At 41.2% G+C, this 19219-nt stretch overlaps 1 long non-coding RNA gene across 1 annotated transcript in view; it reads right to left on the bottom strand.

Annotated features, from left to right (window-relative positions):
* Positions 1–14831: 14831 nt before the first annotated feature.
* The window catches only part of LOC144458628 (uncharacterized), a 4798-nt gene continuing 410 nt past the window's right edge, over positions 14832–19219 (bottom strand). The window contains exons 1-2 of the long non-coding RNA XR_013488021.1: positions 17455–19219; positions 14832–15315 (exon numbers count right to left, since the gene is read on the bottom strand). The exon at positions 17455–19219 is cut by the window's right edge and continues 410 nt beyond it. This is a non-coding gene — a long non-coding RNA (uncharacterized LOC144458628). The remainder of the gene's footprint in view (positions 15316–17454) is intronic.

Raw genomic sequence — 19219 nt, 5'->3', positions numbered from 1 at the left:
AAACCTAATATATATTTAGATTGCTTCTCCCCAATTTCTCTTCAAGAATTGACCGCAGTGATTTTTTCGTCTAAATCATCAACGTGTCTCTTAGACCCCATCCCAACTAGGCTACTTAAGGAGGTCTTTCCTTTAGTTAACACTCATATATTAGATATGATCAATCTATCCTTATTAACAGGCTATGTACCACAGTCTTTTAAGGTAGCTGTAATTAAACCTCTACTAAAAAAGCCCACCCTGGATCCAGAGGTGTTAGCCAACTATAGACCAATATCTAATCTTCCCTTTATGTCAAAGATCCTTGAGAAAGTAGTCGCAGACCAGCTGTGTAATTTTCTCCATGATAATAATTTATTTGAGGAATTTCAGTCAGGATTTAGAGTGCATCATAGCACTGAGACAGCACTAGTTAAAATTACAAATGACCTTCTGATTGCTTCAGACAAAGGACTTGTCTCTGTACTCGTTTTATTAGATCGTAGTGCGGCATTTGACACAATTGACCATCAAATTCTACTACAGAGACTGGATCACTTAATTGGCCTAAAAGGTTCTGCACTAAGCTGGTTTAAATCTTATTTATCTGATCGTTTTCAGTTTGTTCACATTCATAATGAATCATCTTTACGTACCAAAGTTTGTTTTGGAGTTCCGCAAGGTTCTGTGCTCGGACCAATCCTATTTACTCTATATATGCTTCCTTTAGGTAAAATCATTAGAAATCACTCTATAAATTTCCATTGTTATGCAGATGATACACAGCTGTATTTATCGATGAAGCCAGAAGAAAGTAATCAGTTAACTAAACTCCATAACTGCTTTAAAGACATAAAAACTTGGATGAGCACCAATTTCCTGATGTTAAATTCAGACAAAACTGAAGTTATTGTTCTTGGCCCCAAACAACTCAGAGACTCTTTATCTGATGACATAGTTTCTCTAGATGACATTGCTCTGGCCTCTAGCACTACCGTAAGAAACCTCGGAGTAATATTTGATCAAGATCTGTCTTTTAATTCTCATTTAAAACAAACCTCACGGACTGCATTTTTTCATCTGCGTAATATTGCAAAAATTAGGCCTATCCTGACCCGAAAAGATGCAGAAAAATTGGTCCACGCTTTTGTTACCTCTAGGCTGGATTACTGTAACTCTCTATTATCAGGTAGCTCTAGTAAGTCCTTAAAAACTCTCCAGCTAATTCAGAATGCAGCAGCACGTGTACTAACAGGAACTAAGAAACGAGATCATATTTCTCCTGTTTTAGCTTCTCTGCACTGGCTCCCTGTAAAATCCAGAATTGAATTTAAAATCCTACTGTTAAAGCTCTAAATGGTCAAGCTCCGTCATATCTTAGAGAGCTCATAGTGCCATATTATCCCACCAGAACACTGCGCTCTGAGAATGCAGGGTTACTCATGTTCCCTAAAGTCTCCAAAAGTAGATCAGGAGCCAGAGCCTTCAGCTATCAGGCTCCTCTCCTGTGGAATCATCTTCCTGTTACCGTCCGGGAGGCAGACACCGTCTCCACATTTAAGACTAGACTTAAGACTTTCCTCTTTGATAAAGCTTATAGTTAGGGCTGGCTCAGGCTTGCCCTGTATCAGCCCCTAGTTAGGCTGACTTAGGCCTAGTCTACCGGAGGACCCCCCTGTAATACACCGGGCACCTTCTCTCCTTCTCTCTCTCTCTCTCTCTCTCGTATTCTATTACTGCATCTTGCTAACTCGGCCATTCTGGATGTCACTAACTCGGCTTCTTCTCCGGAGCCTTTGTGCTCCACTGTTTCTCAGATTAACTCATATCGCAGCGGTGCCTGGACAGCGTGACGTGTGTGGTTGTGCTGCTGCCGTGGTCCTGCCAGATGCCTCCTGCTTCTGCTGCCATCATTAGTCATTAGTCATACTTCTACTGTTATTATACACATATGACTATTGTCACACATGTATACTGTCAGATATTAATACATACTTTCAACATATTGTACCACAGTAGCCAGAACTATAACTATATTATTACTTTCAATAATGTTGTTGTAAGCTACTGTCATTACCTGCATCTCTCTCTCTCTCTCTCTCTCTTTCTGTCTCATTGTGTCATACGGATTACTGTTAATTTATTATGCTGATCTGTTCTGTACGGCATCTATTGCACGTCTGTCCGTCCTGGAAGAGGGATCCTCCTCAGTTGCTCTTCCTGAGGTTTCTACCATTTTTTTCCCCCGTTAAAGGGTTTTTTTGGGGAGTTTTTCCTTATCCGCTGCGAGGGTCATAAGGACAGAGGGATGTCGTATGCTGTAAAGCCCTGTGAGGCAAACTGTGATTTGTGATATTGGGCTTTATAAATAAAATTGATTTGATTGATTGATTGATTGATTGATTAATATAAATCTGACGGCACGCACTTATCACACTGTTGGACTGACTTCGTTTACTTCTGTTGGTGGTAAAGACGATCAAAACAGACTAGCCGACAGCATAAAGCAAATAACCAATTGGAGGAGAGCTCTTCTAGCCAATCAGAGGCGGAAAAGGCAGTACCTTCCCCTACCATCCTACGAAAAAAAAATATCGCGCTCGGGTCGGACACACAGCGGAAGTCAGCAAACCAGAATACGGCACCCGAGGCGGAAGTGATTCTGCTCGCCCGCAGCGGCCCGCAGCAATTAAACCACAGAAGAAGGAGCCGTGTTTACAGTGTTCTTTGAGTAAGCAGTACGCAACGGACATTGCTGAACACATAACACCTAACAGTTTTACCAGAGATGTATCTATGAGGACTTGGTTGTACTTTTGATGTCATGGCGGATAACAAAGGAGCATCATCTAAAATTATCTGTGACTGTGACCATGAACACAAACATACAGCAGGCAGTTGTCCTCAGAAATTCAGAGCTACACCAGAACATTTATGAACAGGTCTTACTTTACTACTAATTTGTGTGTAACATTAGCATGTTTCCACTAATTACTTGGACTGACCTAACGTTAGTAGTGTTAGCTTTGCAAGCGAAGGCTGCAGGTAACAGCTTTGCTGTGTTAGGATTATGTTATGTCTTCACTGTGTATCTTCACATAAGAGAATACTCCGACGATTTGGGAGTTATGCCCTTTCTCTATCATTTTCATATTGAGACAACATGATCGATATCTTTTTTGTGTCTGTACGTCCAGTGGCTGGGTCACAGCGTTTAGCATTGCGCTTATAGGGGGTCAGTACGTCCTGCGCTGTGATCCGCGGAGGGATACACCGGTGAGCAGGCACAGACGTAGCCTGTAAACAAAACTCAGCTGTTTATTTAGCCTAGCGATATCTCCGGACTATAGTAGCTGCAATGAACGACTTTGAAAGCGATTTTGAAGCGTTTCTTGTAGCGGACACAGATCCAGAGCCATACCTGTTTGAGCCGGAGTACACAGATGAGGAACTCCATGTGTTGGATGCTGAGCAGGCGAGAAGAGAGGCTGAATCCTCCGCTCCCATTTTGCTGCACAGAATGGGATTCGGTGCTACCATCGTTGGGGAGATATATCATCAGGAGGAAAAGCGCCGCAGAGAGTGCATCACAAGGAATGAAAACTTTGCAGCAATCACTAATCCTGGCGTGACTGAAACTTTTTTTCATGTTCCTAAGATGAACTGGAAAAAACGCCCCAGGCCTGCAGGAGCTGATGGACAGCTTTCAGTCGGGTGAGTAATATCGTCCGTGCCGTCTCTTTGTTTGCTTTTACCGAGTGGCCTAGCGTACCTGTCCCAGAGCCAGCTGCAGCTGTTGTTCACCGGTGTATCCCTCCGCGCAAGATGTACTAACCCCCTAGAAGTGCCACGCTAACTACTGTCTCAATATGAAAATGATAGAGAAAGGGCATAACTCCCAAATCGTCGGAGTATTCTTTTCACATAATAATGCGGACTCAGCAGATGACTTGTTAACTGTTTATTCCTCCTTACACCGAACGTACACGGCTGCTTCTTATTGTTTCCAGTAGCACAACAACGGTTACTACATTACCCAGAATAACGTGAGGTTCACACTACTACGGTAGCCTTAGTAGCTCAAAATACACAACAGATTAGATTAGATCAGAACAGAACGACACGACAAGAGAATTTACTGAGTAATTTTGCTGTTTCCACTAATTACTTGGACTGACCTGACGTTAGTTAATCCTCTCGCTCTCCAAAACAAATGCATGCGGTAATTGCTGGCTGCAGTCGGAATTTTACAACACCAGGCTGTGGGTGTCATACCGCTTCGACCAAAAGGGCGCTATAATCAAAGAAAACGAAAAGTTCCGCACAGCTGCTTTAATGTAATGTACATGCATTCAATCACTACCCAAACAGCACTCACTGGTTCTTGAGAGAGTGCTAGTGCATTTTGTCATAGATATATACATAGATGCCGCACCCTGGCTTGTGGGCTGCGTCAATACCCCCGCCATCTTGCCTAGGTGCTCTGACCGGTTCAGACCCATGTCAGACTCGGCAAAAATGCCAAATTTTTGCTCTGCATTTGGGTGTACAAACGAGAGAAGTGTTAAAACCAAGCAGAAGGGAATAACATTCCACAGGTAAGAAGTTGTTTTACAATATTTTACTGTTACGAACATGTTTAATGAGATATATATCTCAAAAAGTGATCCTTTTAAGCTAGTCAAGTAAAGTAACTGTCCTGATCTGGTCCTAATGCCAAATTAAGCTAACGCTATGTCACACAACTTAAAGAAAAAAGGTTAACATTTATATAATATTACTTATAAAATTATGATGCTTTGTCAAACAGCTATGTCGGTGTATGTGTTATTCCAAATTGTCAACTATCTGTTTCATGGCACCAACGTGACATAACGCAGTATAACGTTAGTAGTTAACTTGTGGCCTGAATTGTAACTACAAATTATGGGGAACTGCATTTTTCTGACACACTTATTTTGTGTGTAGTTTCCCAAAAAACACAGATAGAAGACGGGCATGGGTAGCAGCAGTGAGGAGAAAGGACTTTGTCCGGAGTGACTCCTCAGTCATCTGCAGCTGTCACTTCAGACCTGAGGACTTAGACAGGACTGGGCAGACTGTCCATCTAAGGGATGGAGCGACTCCCTCTGTATTATATTTTTGTAAATATGACCTAATAATGTAAACAGTTCTGTGTCTGGCTCCCATGAGCACTGTCGTGTTATACATATGAGATTAAAGCAAAATTTTGTGTAAACATGCAGCCACTTTTATTTGTTATAGTGTACCGTGCTCCTGGCCCGTATTCTGAATTTGTATCTGAATTCTCAGAGTTTTTATCCAGTTTAGTTCTTAAATCAGATAAAGTTATTATTGTAGGCAATTTTAACATTCATGTCGACGTTGATAATGACTCCCTGGCTACCGCGTTTATCTCATTATTAGACTCCATTGGCTTCAGTCAGGGTGTACATGAACCCACTCATTGTTTTAACCATACCCTCGATCTAGTTCTGACGTATGGAATTGAAATTGATAACCTAAAAGTCTTTCCACAGAATCCCTCGCTATCGGATCATTATCCGATTACTTTTGATTTCTTTTTACCCGATTACACGCCACTCAGCAACAGTTACTATACTAGATGTTTATCAGATAGTGCTGTCGTAAAATTCAAGGAAAAGATTACTCCGTCGTTAAATTCAATACCAAGTCCCTCAGTAACAGAGATTTCCTGTACCGACTTTGATCATTTTGTCGATAGCACCGTAGGCTCGCTGCGAACAACACTTGACTCTGTAGCTCCTCTTAAAAAGAAGTTAAAAAAGCAAAGAAAGTTCGCTCCTTGGTATAACTCTCAAACCCGTAAGTTAAAACAAATATCGCGAAAATTTGAAAGGAATTGGCGATTGACCAAACTGGAAGAATCTCATTTAATCTGGACAGACAGTCTCAAAACTTATAAGAGGGGCCTCCGCAATGCCAGAGCAAACTATTACTCAGCATTAATAGAAGAAAACAAGAACAACCCCAGGTTTCTTTTCAGCACTGTAGCCAGGCTGACTGAGAGTCAAAGCTCTATTGAGCCTTGTATTCCTTTAGCCCTTAGCAGTAATGATTTTATGAGCTTTTTTAATGACAAAATTCTAACTATTAGAGGCAAAATTCATGACCTCTTGTCCTCAGATAGTACCTATCTAACCTCAAACACAGCTGTAAGACCTAATATATATTTAGATTGCTTCTCCCCAATTTCTCTTCAAGAATTGACAGCAGTGATTTCTTCATCTAAATCATCAACGTGTCTCTTAGACTCCAAAGTTTGTTTTGGAGTTCCGCAAGGTTCTGTACTCGGACCAATCCTATTTACTCTATATATGCTTCCTTTAGGTAACATCATTAGAAATCACTCTATAAATTTCCATTGTTATGCGGATGATACTCAGTTGTATTTATCGATGAAGCCAGAAGAAAGTAATCAATTAACTAAACTCCATAACTGCCTTAAAGACATAAAAACCTGGATGAGCACCAATTTCCTGATGTTAAATTCAGACAAAACTGAAGTTATTGTTCTTGGCCCCAAACAACTCAGAGACTCTTTATCTGATGACATAGTTTCTCTAGATGGCATTGCTCTGGCCTCTAGCACTACCGTAAGAAACCTCGGAGTAATATTTGATAAAGATTTGTCTTTTAATTCTCATTTAAAACAAACCTCACGGACTGCATTTTTTCATCTGCGTAATATTGCGAAAATTAGGCCCATCCTGACCTGAAAAGATGCAGAAAAATTGGTCCACGCTTTTGTTACCTCTAGGCTGGATTACTGTAACTCTCTATTATCAGGTAGCTCTAGTAAGTCCTTAAAAACTCTCCAGCTAATTCAGAATGCAGCAGCACGTGTACTAACAGGAACTAAGAAACGAGATCATATTTCTCCTGTTTTAGCTTCTCTGCACTGGCTCCCTGTAAAATCCAGAATTGAATTTAAAATCCTACTGTTAACTTATAAAGCTCTAAATGGTCAAGCTCCATCATATCTTAGTGAGCTCATAGTGCCATATTATCCCACCAGAACACTGCGCTCTGAGAACGCAGGGTTACTCGTGGTCCCTAAAGTCTCCAAAAGTAGATCAGGAGCTAGAGCCTTCAGCTATCAGGCTCCTCTCCTGTGGACTCATCTTCCTGTTACGGTCCGGGAGGCAGACACCGTCTCCACATTTAAGACTAGACTTAAGACTTTCCTCTTTGATAAATAGTTAGGGCTGGCTCAGGCTTGCCCTGTACCAGCCCCTAGTTAGGCTGACTTAGGCCTAGTCTGCCGGAGGACCCCCCTATAATACACCGGGCACCTTCTCTCCTTCTCTCTCGTATTCTATTACTGCATCTTGCTAACTCGGCCATTCTGGATGTCACTAACTCGGCTTCTTCTCCGGAGCCTTTGTGCTCCACTGTTTCTCAGATTAACTCATATCGCAGCGGTGCCTGGACAGCGTGACGTGTGTGGTTGTGCTGCTGCCGTGGTCCTGCCAGATGCCTCCTGCTGCTACTGCCATCATTAGTCATTAGTCATACTTCTACTGTTATTATACACATATGACTATTGTCACACATGTATACTGCCAGATATTAATACATACTTTCAACATATTGTACCACAGTAGCCAGAACTATAACTATAATATTATTACTTTCAATAATGTTGTTGTAACCTACTGTCATTACCTGCATCTCTCTCTCTGTCTCTCTCTCTGTCTCATTGTGTCATGCGGATTACTGTTAATCTATTATGCTGATCTGTTCGGTACGACATCTATTGCACGTCTGTCCGTCCTGGAAGAGGGATCCCTCCTCAGTTGCTCTTCCTGAGGTTTCTACCGTTTTTTTTTCCCCGTTAAAGGGGTTTTTTTTGGGGAGTTTTTCCTTATCCGCTGCGAGGGTCATAAGGACAGAGGGATGTTGTATGCTGTAAAGCCCTGTGAGGCAAATTGTGATTTGTGATATTGGGCTTTATAAATAAAATTGATTGATTGAATTGAGCTCTAAGTCATTTATTTTCACTTGTACAAAACCAACATTTGTTAATCAGAATGTGTAACTACACTGCAGCTTGGCACAACCCTGCTGATACACTATTCTTTGCACATTTTGTGACTTAAAATGTGAATAAACATTTATAATCAAAATTAATAATTCAGTGACATCATAGTGGGCATTGTACATCTAGTAAGAAAAAAGAATATTTATTACATGGATAAAGTTTAGTTTAAATGTCTTTATCTACATAAGATCAAATATTTTGGTATGAAAAGCTGCATTTTTTATTTAACCAAGTATCCTGTATCATAACTACATGTCTGACGATTGTAACAAACCAAACCGCATGAAAATCGGTAGAGAATTCAGCGAGTAATGATTATTTTAATCATAAATAGTCTCCTGCCTCAATAGACATACATGCATTAGGCAGCACGGCTCCACCTGGGCAAGATGGCGGCCGCGTTGACGTATTGCTCCAATGACGAGCGCCGTTGAATGCGGCATCTACGTATATATATCTATGGCATTTTGTGGCTGCGGTGGCTCGTCGCGGCACTTCCGGTGGCAGCTCCAGCTGCCGGATGAGCTGCCTCGCCAGCTGCCACCACCGCGGCAGCTGCCTCGGACGCTAGTGGCAGCATCCGAGGCATCTGACGGTATTTCAGCAGCTGCCGCAGCACTACCTCTGCTTTTACTTACTGCCACGGAATGGCAGGGTGTTTGCATGTGTTTATAAATGAAGTTGCCATTGTCAGCGGTCAGTGTATATTAGTATGTATATTATACAAAGCTAGATCCTCATCATTCCACCTGTTTTAAACTACAAATTACAATAACGAACTGCCTCAGTGGGACCTCGAGCTGCCGCTGTCGAGACAGCTCCCGAGGGCAACTGGCGGTACTTCTCCACTTGCCGGTTACAAATTCAGGTGTTCCCATTGCTGCCAGTGAGTTGCCATGGCAACTGCCACTGTTTTACCTACACTAGCTGCCACTAGCCTCCGAGGCAGCTGCCACTACTGAGGCAGCTGCCTCATAGGCTAGTGTCAGCTGCCGCTGTCGACAGGGCAACTGACGGTACTTCGGCACTTGCGGGTTACATCTTCAGGTGTTCCCACAGCTGCCAGTGAGTTGCCATGGCAGCTGCCAGTGAGTTGCCATGGCCACTGCCACTGTTTTACCTATGCACTTTATGTTTTTTAATTTCCAATTATTTTTCAGACCCAGATAAGTAGAACACCAGGAGGTCTAGGGCCACAACACCATCTACAGGTACCCTACATTAACAGCAGCATGACAGGGTGTGATAGGCTACTGGCCAGTAGGCCTACATATATTTATGAGGAAAAAAAACAGGGAAAAAAAACGGTAGAAACCTCAGGAAGAGCAACTGAGGAGGGATCCCTCTTCCAGGACGGACAGATGAGCAATAGATGTCGTACAGAACAGATCAACATAATAAATTAACAGTAAACCGTATGACACAATGAGACAGAGAGAGAGAGAGAGAGAGAGAGACACAGAGAGACACAGAGAGACACAGAGAGATGCAGGATAGACGGTAATGGCAGTAGCTTACAACAACATCAATGAAAGTAATAATATTATAATTAATAATAATATATTAATATCTGATAGTATACATGTGTGACAATAATCATATGTGTATAACAGTAGAAGTATGACTAATAATAACAGCAGCAGTAGGAGGCATCTGGCAGGACCACGGCAGCAGCACAACCACACACGTCACAATATCCAGGCACCACTGCAATACGAGTTAACCTGAGAAACAGTGGAGCACAAAGGCTCCGGAGAAGAAGCCGAGTTAGTGACATCCAGAATGGCCGAGTTAGCAAGATTCAGTAACAGGACACGAGAGAGGGAGAGAGAGAGAAGGAGAGAAGGTGCCCGGTGTATTATAGGGGGTCCTCCAGCAGACTAGGCCTAAGTCAGCCTAACTAGGGGCTGGTACAGGGCAAGCCTGAACCAGCCCTAACTATAAGCTTTATCAAAGAGGAAAGTCTTAAGTCTAGTCTTAAATGTGGAGACAGTGTCTGCCTCCCAGACCGCAACAGGAAGATGATTCCACAGGAGAGGAGCCTGAAGGCCAAAACACACCGGAGGCGTCATATGACGGCGGCGTCATTGACGCGAGTCAAGTGCTGCCCCCAACACACACAAAAAGCGTCGCGCTGCAGGGCGTCAACCGGATTTCTATTGCACACTCCTGTCCGCTAGGCTGGGAGGTACAAAATAGCACTTTTTCAAGGGCGGCGACACTGGAAAAATAGGACAATAGCGTAAAGTGCCGCTGTGCGGCACGTCGATGCGCATCAAGCCGCCGCCGGTGTGGGTTTGTAAATAGAAAATTATGGGGGCGGCTGTTTTGACGCGTGTCGTACGCCGCCAGTGTGTTTTGGCCTTGATAGCTGAAGGCTCTGGCTCCTGATCTACTTTTGGAGACTGCATTCTGCATTCTCAGAGCGCAGAGTTCTGGTGGGATAATATGGCACTATGAGCTCTCTAAGATATGACGGAGCTTGACCATTTAGAGCTTTATAAGTTAACAGTAGAATTTTAAATTCAATTCTGGATTTTACAGGGAGTCAGTGCAGAGAAGCTAAAACAGGAGAAATATGATCACATTTCTTAGTTCCTGTTAGTACACGTGCTGCTGCATTCTGAATTAGCTGGAGAGTTTTTAAGGACTTACTAGAGCTACCTGATAATAGAGAGTTACAGTAATCCAGCCTAGAGGTAACAAAAGCGTGGACCAATTTTTCTGCATCTTTTCGGGTCAGGATAGGCCTAATTTTTGCAATATTACGCAGATGAAAAAATGCAGTCCGTGAGGTTTGTTTTAAATGAGAATTAAAAGACAAATCTTGATCAAATGTTACTCTGAGGTTTCTTACGGTAGTGCTAGAGGCCAGAGCAATGCCATCTAGAGAAACTATGTCATCAGATAAAGAGTCTCTGAGTTGTTTGTGGCAAAGAACAATAATTTCAGTTTTGTCTGAATTTAACATCAGGAAATTGGTGCTCATCCAGGTTTTTATGTCTTTAAGGCAGTTATGAAGTTTAGTTAATTGATTACTTTATTCTGGCTTCATCGATAAATACAACTGTGTATCATCTGCTTAACAATGGAAATTTACAGAGTGATTTCTAATGATGTTACCTAAAGGAAGCATGTATAGAGTAAATAGGATTGGCCCGAGCACAGAACCTTGCGGAACTCCAAAACAAACTTTAGTACGTAAGGATGACTCATTATGAACGTGAACAAACTGAAAATGATCAGATAAATAAGATTTAAACCAGCTTAGTGCAGAACCTTTTAGGCCAATTAAGTATTCCAGTCTCTGTAGCAGAATTTGGTGGTCAATTGTGTCAAACACTGCACTAAGATCTAATAAAACAAGTACAGAGACGAGTCCTTTGTCTGAAGCAATCAGAAGGTCATTTGTAATTTTAACTAGTGCTGTCTAAGTGCTATGATGCACTCTAAAACCTGACTAAAATTCCTCAGATAAATTATTATCATGGAGAAAATCACACAGCTGGTCTGCGACTACTTTCTCAAGGATCTTTGAAAGAAAGGGAAGATTAGATATTGGTCTATAGTTGGCTAACACCTCTGGATCCAGGGTGGACTTTTTTTAGGAGAGGTTTAATTACAGCTACCTTAAAAGACTGTGGTACATAGCCTGTTAATAAGGATATATTGATCATATCTAATATATGAGTGTAAACTAAAGGTAAGACCTCCTTAAGTAGCCTAGTTGGGATGGAGTCTAAGAGACACGTTGATGATTTAGATGAAGAAATCACTGCGGTCAATTCTTGAAGAGAAATCGGGGAGAGGCAATCTAAATATATATTAGGTCTTACAACTGTGTTTGAGGTTAGATGGGTACTATCTGAGGACAGGAGGTCATGAATTTTGCCTCTAATAGTTAGAATTTTGTCATTAAAAATGCTCATAAAATCATTACTGCTAAGGGCTAAAGGAATACAAGGCTCAATAGAGCTTTGACTCTCAGTGACTCGCACTATTGACAAAATGATCAATTTGGGAGAGGTTAAAGTTGGTACGGGAAACCTCTGTTACTGAAGGACTTGGTATTGAATTTAACAACGGAGGAATCATTTCCTTAAATTTTGCGACAGCACTATCTGATAAACATCTAGTATAGTAACTGTTGCTGAGTGGCGTGTAATCGAGTAAAAAGAAATCAAAAGTAATCAGATAATGATCTGATAGCGAGGGATTCTGTGGAAAGACTGTTAGGTTATCAATTTCAATTCCATATGTCAAAACTAGATCAAGGGTATGGTTAAAACAATGAGTGGGTTCATGTACACCCTGACTGAAGCCAATGGAGTCTAATAATGAGATAAACGCGGTAGCCAGGGAGTCATTATCAACGTCGACATGAATGTTAAAATTGCCTACAATAATAACTTTATCTGATTTAAGAACTAAACTGGATAAAAACTCTGAGAATTCAGATACAAATTCAGAATACGGGCCAGGAGCACGGTACACTATAACAAATAAAAGTGGCTGCGAGGTTTTCCAGGTCGGATGTAAAAGACTAAGAACGAGGCTTTCAAATGAATTATAATCTAGTTTAGGTTTAGGGCTGATTAACAGACTAGAGTTAAAAATGGCTGCAGCTCCCCCTCCTCTGCCGCTGCCTCGAGGAATGTGGGTATTATTATGACTGGGAGGAGTATTCATTTAGACTAACATATTCATCTGGACATAGCCAGGTTTCGGTGAGACTGAGTAAATCAATATGATTATCTGATATTAATTCGTTTTCTAACACTGCTTTAGACGATAGAGACCTGATATTTAACAGTCCGCATTTAATTCTCCTGTTTTGTCTTTCTGTCACAGAAGAGGTTTTAATTTTTATGAGGTTGTTATGCATAACTCTTCTTTGTTTAATTTTGGATTTAAATAATTTAGGTAGTCGGGGGACAGACACCATTTGTATAAAACTATGAAAACTATGGCTGGGTATATGTATATATATGCTGTTGACCTCAGCATTTTCCAATCATGTACTACAGGCTTTGTATCATTGAAGAGGAATAAAGAGACTATACAGCTGTTAAGATTTTTATGTAACGCCTTTATCCAATCTGTAATAGAAATACTGTGATAAAATATTTCACACCAAGTGAAAAAAAAAAAAAGTTATGTGGGGATATTGCACAGTTATTGCATGGTCCACAAAGAAAAAAAATCAGTCTTGTTCTTCAAATCTGGCAAAAACTTTGTAGTTCTTCACCTCGGCAACTTGTGTCCAGAAATTGTCACAGTCCTTTTGAATAATGAAAGTAAACATTTCTGCTGGAGAATCAACATAATGCTCATCTTCCCAACTACGAAGGTCCTGGAGGATTTTAGTTTGCTCCTCTTTGTCCATGGAAAGGACCGCTGGTATTTCAAACTTGCTTATAATTTACAGCAAATTAACAAATTGATGATATAATTAGAAATGCTTATTACTTTATTGTCAACAAACTCCCTAACCAGAGATTTATAGATACTCTTTATTAAGTAGGCTACCATTGTTCACAGTATTGAATTTGCTATATTGCCTTACGATAAAAGCAAGATTGTATATTTTATGTGAAAGTGGCATTCATAAGCTTGGTAATGTTAACTATTTCAGTACTTCCTTCTGTGAACTGTTTTGTCTTGTTTTTAAGACCCCACACTTAACTGTTATTTAAGTTTCATTGAAATAATATTTAAACCTCATTTGTCTTCTTTTTTGTGTATTTTGTGTGTTTGTTTGTTTGTATATAATTCCATTGTTATTCCTTTACATGCATGCAAATCATAGAAACAAAAAACCAAAGGGTCATAATTTTATATTAATAAAGTTCCACCACAAGGTGTCACCTTTCTGCAAGTCAAGTAGGCTGTGCTGCAAAATAATAAGTTATAGTTGTGTAAAGCATTTCACAGTAAGATGCAATGTTACTTTCAGCAACAAAAAAAATGTGTGGAGTGGATGAGATCATATATGCTCAGCTTTGTTTTTATTGTCTCGTGCAACTAAAGCCACTTCAATAATAAAATTGCACTTTTCAGGGCAGAAGTACCATGCTGTTTTCTTATGCTGTCCCAAATTACCTGATGTCCCAATATACCTGAATTCACCCTACATTAACTTTGATCCTCTTTGTCTCCTGCCGTCTCTATCCCGAAAATGGTTAGGAATAACAACTTATTGTGTAGGTCTTACATCGCTCTTTTCCAGTGTGTGGCCTTGTCATGTTTGGAGAATTTTTGATGTACTTGTGTGTACCTAATGTACTAATTACACTTTCATGCACAACATGGATCAAAATTACCTGTATTCATGTAATGTCATACATGCCTGAATGTTCCTTTTCTTTAGGCTATATTTGAAATGAATGCATTCTAACTATATAACTATGTTACTATATACATCTTTTCAATTTCCAAAAATCTTTACTTTTCATTACTTTATTTATTAAAAGGCTAAATTTACTTTTTTTTAATATTGTTTTTTTTTTTGGGCATTTTATGCCTTTATTGATAGTCCTCATCTTAGATAGTCCTCATCTTGGAGAGAGAGACAGGAGATGGAGGCAGAGAGAGGGGGAGAGACACGCAGCAAAGGGCCGTCCGATGCGGGACTCGAACCGGGGCCGCTGCAGTGAGGACTGTAGCCCCTACATATGGGGCGCCTACTTATCCCACTGCACCATCTCTTTGACATATATGTATGAAAAAATGGTCCATGTATTAAGAGCGATTTCAAACAAGTAACGAGATTCAAAGTGTTTATTGTCATGTTCAGCAAGAAAAAACAAGTTTCTCTGTGCAATGAAATTTTTTCTTTGCTGTCCACACTGATGCCGAGTTGTACAATAGTATAAAATTACAGTATGAAAAAACAGAAATTACAATAAATAAAGAATACAAATCTTATATATCTGGTATATACAAAAGTGAAGTGTCTGATGTTAGCAATGCAATGTGCAAATTACAATGTGCAAATCAAATGCGCAGATTATTATGTGCAAAATGTAGGCTACAGTGATGAGAGAGTCCATGGTTGTGACTCCTGTCATCTGTTCAGGAGTCTGATGGCAGAGGGGATGAAAGAGTTTTTCAGCCTTGATGTTCTGCATTTCACACTTCTGTAGGCTAGGCTTCACCCACAACAGTCCGTGTTGTGGGTGGGTGGGGTTGTAGTCTTGAAGCAGGTGGGAACAGTGTTCTGGCTGGACCTCCTGGTGTTCTATCTGGGTCTGAAAAATAATTGGAAATTAAAAACATCAAGGGCATAGCTTTAGTGTAAGTAAAACAGTGGCAGTTGCCATGGCAACTCACTGGCAGCTGTGGGAACTCCTGAAGATGTAACCGGCAAGTGCCGAAGTACCGTCAGTTGCCCTCGGGAGCTGCCTCGACAGCGGCAGCTGCCACTACTGAGGCAGCTGTATGGCAAGCCGTTTTAACATTTAATCGCTAAGTTTGACTATCTGGAATTACCATTATAGATATCAATAACGTCATTTTGACTAGTAGTAATGTCATTGTGACTAGTATGAATTTTAATTGAAGATATCTATAACGTCATTCTGACTAATCAAAACTGAATTACAGATATCTACAACGTCATTTTGACTAGTCAAAACCGAATTACAGATATCTATAACGTCATTTTGACTAGTAAAAACTGAATTACAGATATCTATAACGTCATTCTGACTAGTCAAAACTACAGTTACAGATATCTGTAATTCAGTTTTGACTAGTAAGATTCAAACTATTTTTGCCATTCATGTGTATGGCGTTTGTCATTATAGATATCTACAATTACATTATGACTATCTATAATTCCAGTTTGAGATATCTACAACGTCATTTTGACTAGTCATAATTCAGTTGCAGATATCTACAACGTCATTTTGACTAGTCATAATTCAGTTGTAGATATCTACAACGTCATTTTGACTAGTCATAATTCAGTTGCGGATATCTACAACGTCATTTTGACTAGTGAAAATGACGTTGTAGATATCTACAACGTCATTTTGACTAGTCATAATTCAGTTGCAGATATCTACAACGTAATTTTGACTAGTCATAATTCGAATTCAGGATATCTACAACGTCATTTTGACTATCTGAAACTCAATTCAAGATATCTAGAAAGGACCATGTAGATATCTTCAATTGATGATAATTAAAGATATCTTGAACTTGAATTATGACTAGTCAAAATTAAATTGTAGATATCTCAAACTGGAATTACAGATATCCACAATTCAGTTGCAGATATCCGCAATAACAATTGCAGATATCCGCAACTACATTGGAGATATCTATAATGACAAACCCCATACACATGAATGGCAAAAGTAGTTTGAATCTTACTAATCAAAACTGAATTACAGATATCTGTAATTAGAGTTTTGACTAGTCAAAATCTAATTACAGATATCTTGAATAAGAGTTTTGACTAGGCAAAATTATGTTGCAGATATTAGTAATGAATATCCAGTCTAGCGATTAAATGTTAAAATGGCTTGCCATAGCAGCTGCCACTACTGAGGCAGCTGCCTCGGAGGCTAGTGGCAGCTGCCACTGTCGAAGCAGCTCGAGGTCCCACTGAGGCAGTTCGTTATCGTAATTTGTAGTTTAAAACAGGTGGAATGATGAGGATCTAGCTTTGTATAATATACATACTAATATACATTGACCGCTGACAAAGGCAACTTCGTTTATAAACACATGCAAACACCCTGCCATTCCGTGGCAGTAAGTAAAAACAGAGGTAGTGCTGCGGCAGCTGCCAAAATACTGTCTGCTGCCTCGGACGCTGCCACTAGCGTCCGAGGCAGCTGCCGCGGTGGTGGCAGCTGGCGAGGAAGCTCATCTGGCAGCTGGAGCTGCCACTGGAAGTGCCATGACTAGCTGCCGCAGCCACAAAATGCACTAGCCCTTGCTGGGGTGTTCTCTCTCTCTCTCTCTCTCTCTCTGTTACAGTGATGGATTAATTCAGGTGTGTGAAGGACATCACTGAAGGCCTAGGTGTAAAATGCACGGCCCGCCACTGCTGTAACCACAACCAACAGTGATGTCACTCAGTATGTTAACATAAGAGAAAATGGATTTATTGTGTAAGTCCGACTAAAACCAGACTTTTAAAATACATGTAAACATTACATACAAACATACAGTCCGACTGAAATTGTACTAAATCGAATATCTCAAAGTTAGACTAACACACCCAGTGTCACAGTCTCTGTCTCCCATTCCCCTCCTGTCACTCTGCTGCAGTGATTTTCCACTCTCCCTCCCTCTGCTTCACTCTCCTGATCAGCCACACCTGCAGCTCATCCCCAGCAATCAAGACAGCATAAAAGCCTCAGTCCCACACTCACCAGCTGCCAGATTGTTTTTCAGCATTATGCGAGATTTTCCAGCGTTCTTCTTCTGCCTGATCACCCGTTGCTGACTCTGCCTGTCCCCGACCTGCTCTCCTCACCTGCCTTCTGGTAAACTCATCTGCCTTCCGTCTCTGACCATGTGTTCTGCCTCAGCGGACTGCTCACCTGGCTTCGAACCCCTCGCCTGTCTCCGACTGCTCCTCTGCTCTCTCCTCATCGGCACCTCTGCACGATCGGCTGGTTCTTCAGGCTACGGACTCCTCGCTCCGTCATCAGCGGCTGAAGTAAGCTCCTTCCCTTCACGTCACGCTGTGAGAGAACTGAACTGTTCGGGTCCGGGGGCTCTGGTGCTTCCCCCTGGTCTTCCTTTCCTGGGTCGGTCCTCATGTGTGCCAGTTTCGTTGTAGCGCTTGATGGTTTTTGCGACTCCACTTGGGGACACATTTAAAGTTTTTGCAATTTTCCGGACTGACTGACCTTCATTCCTTAAAGAAATGATGGCCACTCGTTTTTCTTTAGTTAGCTGATTGGTTCTTGCCATAATATGAATTTTAACAGTTGTCCAATAGGGCTGTCGGCTGTGTATTAACCTGACTTCTGCACAACACAACTGATGGTCCCAACCCCATTGATAAAGCAAGAAATTCCACTAATTAACCCCGATAAGGCACACCTGTGAAGTGGAAACCATTTCAGGTGACTACCTCTTGAAGCTCATCAACAGAATGCCAAGAGTGTGCAAAGAAGTAATCAGAGCAAAGGGTGGCTATTTTGAAGAAACTAGAATATAAAACATGTTTTCAGTTATTTCACCTTTTTTTGTTAAGTACATAACTCCACATGTGTTCATTCATAGTTTTGATGTCTTCAGTGAGAATCTACAATGTAAATAGTCATGAAAATAAAGAAAACGCATTGAATGAGAAGGTGTGTCCAAACTTTTGGCCTGTACTGTCTGTCTGTCTGTCTGTCTGTCCTCTTCAGGTGCCCATGAGGGGGATTTTGTCGATTAATGAACACTGTGCATTGATTGGTTTAATAGTCTTCATCTTATAATTTCAGATGGTCTGCAATGCTGACTATCTGATCAGCAATGTTGTGGCAAAGTGGCCTGGCTCGGTCCATGACTCCTGAGTCTTTCGGACCTCTGGAATCTATCAGCGCCTATCACAAGGTGAGCCACACAACCTCTATTAACCACTTTTTACATCATGGCTGTGTCAAGAATGGCACACTATTTATGAGGTTGTGATGATGAGATTTTGTATTGACAGGTGAATTCTCTGGTGTGTCGCTGGGGGACAGGGGGTATGCCTGCCAGCCTTTTCTCTCCACACCATACACAGACCCCCAGGAAGCACAGCAGGCCTATAATCATGCCCATGCCAGGACAAGGGCCAGGATTGAAATGACCTTTGGACTCCTGAAGGCATGCTTTCACTGTCTTAACCACTTAAGGGTCAGCCCTTTGAGGGCATGTGACATCACTGTGGCCTGTGCTGTCCTCCACAATGTGGCCTGCCTGAGGAAGGAGAGGGCCCCCAGAGTGCCATCACACATGGACTGGGACAATCCTGCCATCTTCCCTGATGACGACAGTGGTCGGCTGGTTATTTTAGTTAACATGCATGCTTTAAATTTAAGTTAAATACATATGTCCTGCAGTGGCAGAGACACATGCTGTGAATTTCAGTTAAATATGTCCTGGAGTGGCAGAGACGCATGCTGTGAATTTCAGTTAAATATGGCCTGCATTGGC

This window comes from Epinephelus lanceolatus, chromosome 18 (assembly GCF_041903045.1).
Source record: "Epinephelus lanceolatus isolate andai-2023 chromosome 18, ASM4190304v1, whole genome shotgun sequence".
Taxonomy (NCBI): domain Eukaryota; kingdom Metazoa; phylum Chordata; class Actinopteri; order Perciformes; family Serranidae; genus Epinephelus; species Epinephelus lanceolatus.
This window is presented reverse-complemented; position numbering and strand designations above follow the sequence as displayed.